Here is a 3,893-nt window from a genome sequence, read left to right on the forward strand (position 1 = left end):
CAGCAGGCCTTCAGCTGCTGCTGACAGCAGGCCTTCAGCTGCTGCTGCTGCTGACAGCAGGCCTTCAGCCTCTACAGCTGCTGCCTCAGGTTCAGACCTGAACAGACGTTTGATAATCCTCCAGAGCTGAACCACTCCAGCACAGCTGTTGAAGTTCAGACAAGCTGAACAGAAGCTTAAACAAGCAAAACACTAGCTAAAAACTAAAATCAACTCAATGTTGCTGGAAGCTTCAATAAACAAAATGTCACTAAAAGCTAAATTCAGCAAAACTGTCACTAAAAGCGACAGTTAGCAGAGCTGTTGCTAAAAACTAAAGTTGGCAACACTGCGGCTAAATTTAATAAAACTGTCACTAAAAGCTAAGTTCAGCAAAACAGTCACAATAAGCTAATTTCCTTAAAACTAACTAAAAGCTAAATTCAACAAAACTGTCGCTAAAAGTTACAGTTAGCAAAGCTGTTGTTAAAAACTAAATTCAGCAAAACTGTTGCTAAAAGCTACAGTTAGCAGGGTTATTGCTAATAACTAAAATTGGTAACACTGCTACTAAAATATAAATTCAGCAAAATATTACTAAAAGCTAAATTCAACAAAACTGTTTCTAAAAGCTAAATTCAGCAAAACTGTCGCTAAAAGTTAGTTAGCAGGGTTATTGCTAATAACTAAAACTGGTAACACTGCTACTAAAATATAAATTCAGCAAAACTGTCGCTCAAAGTTACAGTTAGCAGAGCTGTTGTTAAAAACTAAATTTTGCAAAACTACAGCTAAAAGCTAAATCCAGCAAAACTGTTGCTAAAAGCTACAGTTAGCAGAGTTGTTGCTAATAACTAAACTTGGTAACACTGCTGCTCAAATATAAATTCAGCAAAATATTACTAAAAGCTAAATTCACCAAACTGTAGCTAAAAGCTAAAGTCAGCAAAACTGTTGCTAAAAGTTAGTTAGCAGAGCTGTTGTTCAAAACTAAAATCTGCAAAAATGTTCCTAAAAGCTAAATTCAGCAAAACTGTTGATAAAAGCTACAGTTAGAAAACTAAAATCGGCTAAACTGCTGCTAAAACAAGCAAAAATGTTACTAGAAACTAAATTGAAAAAAACTTGCTAAAAGCTAAAATTAGCAAAACTGTTTAAAGTTAAATTCAGCAAAGCTGTTGCTGAAAGGTAAAATAAGCAATACCAGAGCTAAAAGCAAAAATGACCAACATTGTAGCTAAAAGTTCAATTCAGCAATACTGTTGCTAAACTCTAAAGATTACTTAAACTGTGCCGTAACGCACAATGTAGTAAAATTGTAGCTAAATGTTTACATTAGAGAAACTGTAGCTAAAAGCTGAAAATACAACTGTAGTTATAAACTAAAACTGATAAGACAGAAGCTAAAAACAAAAAGGAGCATAAAGACGATAATGGGGCAGGTATGCTATGAGATTTCAAAAAAACATTCTTGAAGGAATGAAAATGGCTAAATTGTAGCTAAAAGCTAAAAAGTAGCTTAAAGAAATAGAAAAGGTCAGAACAAATTATTTGAAGAAACTGAAGTGATCAAAATGTGTTTCTATGACCATTTCAGAAAACAAAGTTAAATAATTCAAAAAGTTACACAAACTAAAAGTCATCCTGATGAAGTGGAATGTTTTGATGACATGAATGACTGAAGCGGCACAAAATCAGCCGAAGTTTGACAATAAAAATGTTCAGAAGGAACTTTAAACAGGAAAACAACAGAGCGGACGCTGACTCGGCGTTATTGGTCACACTGGTTGTTTTTCAGCAGGAAAAGTTCGGCTGTGAGCTGATCGACCCCTCCTCAGTGTGGCAGATTAAACACAATCCTGATCAGCTGATGTAAATAATCCCAGATAAAAACTCGGCCCCTCCAGGTCTGTTATGTGCCTGAGATCAGACAAGTCGACAACTACGTGCTGTTTATTGTGGAGTTTATCTTTTACAGTTTGGCCTCAACTCTTCTAAAGAAATGTTTCTGTTTTTACAAGCAGGAGCTAAAGATCTTTGGTGTTTTTGCTGTAAACAAAAGGACAAACGCTAAAGATTAAGATTAAAGATTAAATCTCAGCTGATTGAATCAATCAAGCTGGTTAATCCTGTTAACTGAGCCGATAATTCGATCAGTCTCGCCTCCTCTCAGCTGGGTTCTGTCCCGAGTTAAAAACACGAGAGATCTGAAACAAAACGCGTTCGATTAGATTATCGCCTCTAATCTGTGAAATTAGCTGAAGTTACAGATGATCAGAGGTTTAGTGCTGGTTTGGAAACAACTCGCCCTTTAAGTATCGCTGAAGGGACAAAACCGTTTAAATCTATGGCATCAAAGGTGGTGTCTGTTAGCAAAATATCTCCTGAACCACTAGAGATTTAAATGAAACTGTGAACGTCTTCAACTCGGGAACTTTTGGAGTCAGCTCAGTTCAAGATGGCCGCCACAGAGAAGCAGCCGTAGAGGACACAAAAAGGACTACAACTCTGGTGTTTTTACAAATAACCAGCTAAACTTTGGTGTGGTAGTAGCTGAGGGTCATCCCTAAACACACTCTGAGCACAAACGGAAAGGAGGAGCTCTTTGTTCAACCCTCCTGCTGCCCTCGGGTCAAAATGACCCGTCAGTTTATGACGAAGCCTTTGTGTCGTTTTGACCCAAGGGCAGCAGGAGGGTCCGAACTTTAAGGAACGCTAGTTTTATTAATTAAAAAATAAAAAGATAAATACATTTTGGAAACAAGAAATCTGTTTCTAGTTCCTCTTAGATTTGTGTTTTTATAAAACGGACGCCTCGGGCAGATTCTGGACGTATTTGCTGCAGAGTCGTGAACTTCAAAGACGTTTTCTTTGTTTGTGAGACAGGATTTTATTTATAAACCCGCCTGAAAGCAAACGGGTCGGTTCTGGTTTTAGACGCGAGTCCGGTGCGGATTTCCCGAACTCGTTGAAGGGTCCTTGTGAAGTTCCTCGTGCACACGCAGAATGTGAGCAACGCAGCAAAGATGGCTCCCTGGTCCACCTCGTTGTTCTGGACGTGTGTCAGAGACCCGGTTTGACCCGGTACCATCGTGACCAAAACGTCCCGGCTCTGAACAACAAGCTGCAAATGAAAAAGCTGAGTTCCCGACGGGTCGGTTCTGAACCTCTGTGGGTTCTGCAGACCCGCCGGAGCTTCAGCCTCCCATCATCCTGTTGAGAAACGGACCTGTGGCGGCCATCTTGGATTGGGTTGACTTCAAAGTTCATCCGTCGTAGTTCACGTCCAGTGATTTAATTTTTTTACAGGTGTCCTGAACATTTGTCGAATGGGTGCAGATGTTTGGTCTCAAACACACGGACGTGATTCAAAACATGATCGCCCGCCGCCCCGAACCTCACCCAGAACAGCTGCTCGGTTTCATCTGAACTAGAACCCAGTTAGATGAAGAGCATGGAGGTTCCTCATCATCATCCTCCTCCTTTTTAATATTTATTTAGTTATTTTCCACGTTTGGAACAACAGCAGCTGAAGAAGTTTCTCTGATGGAACTGAAAGTTTTGGGTCACAGATGAAGGTCTGACTCTCACGGAGCTGTGACTCTTGGAGACATAAGAAACACGAGAAGATCCATAAATCTTGACTTTTAATCTCGCTGATCGACACGTACGCACGAACTCCTGGAGAAATCTGGGTCCAAAGAACCAAACCCTGTTCTGGAAGCCTTCAGGGAGCGCTCGTCCTTTGTGGCTTCAACTTCTGGATTCTAGTCCTGGTTCTAGTTCGGTCCATGTCGGCCCCAGGCTCTTTTACAAAACGTTTCCATGAAAAAACCTCAAAGACCGGTCGGAGTTGTCCCAGGCGGGGTTGTCCCAGGCGGAGTTGTCCCAGGCGGGGTTGTCCCAGGCGGGGT

General features: G+C 40.7%; 1 protein-coding gene across 1 annotated transcript in view; it reads left to right on the forward strand.

Moving 5' to 3' along the window:
• castor2 (cytosolic arginine sensor for mTORC1 subunit 2) overlaps positions 1-3,893 on the forward strand; it is a 17,432-nt gene that overhangs the window by 687 nt on the left and 12,852 nt on the right. The window lies entirely within an intron of this gene.

Source organism: Nematolebias whitei, chromosome 14, assembly GCF_014905685.2.
Source record: "Nematolebias whitei isolate Nwh7 chromosome 14, NemWhi1, whole genome shotgun sequence".
Lineage (NCBI taxonomy): Eukaryota > Metazoa > Chordata > Actinopteri > Cyprinodontiformes > Rivulidae > Nematolebias > Nematolebias whitei.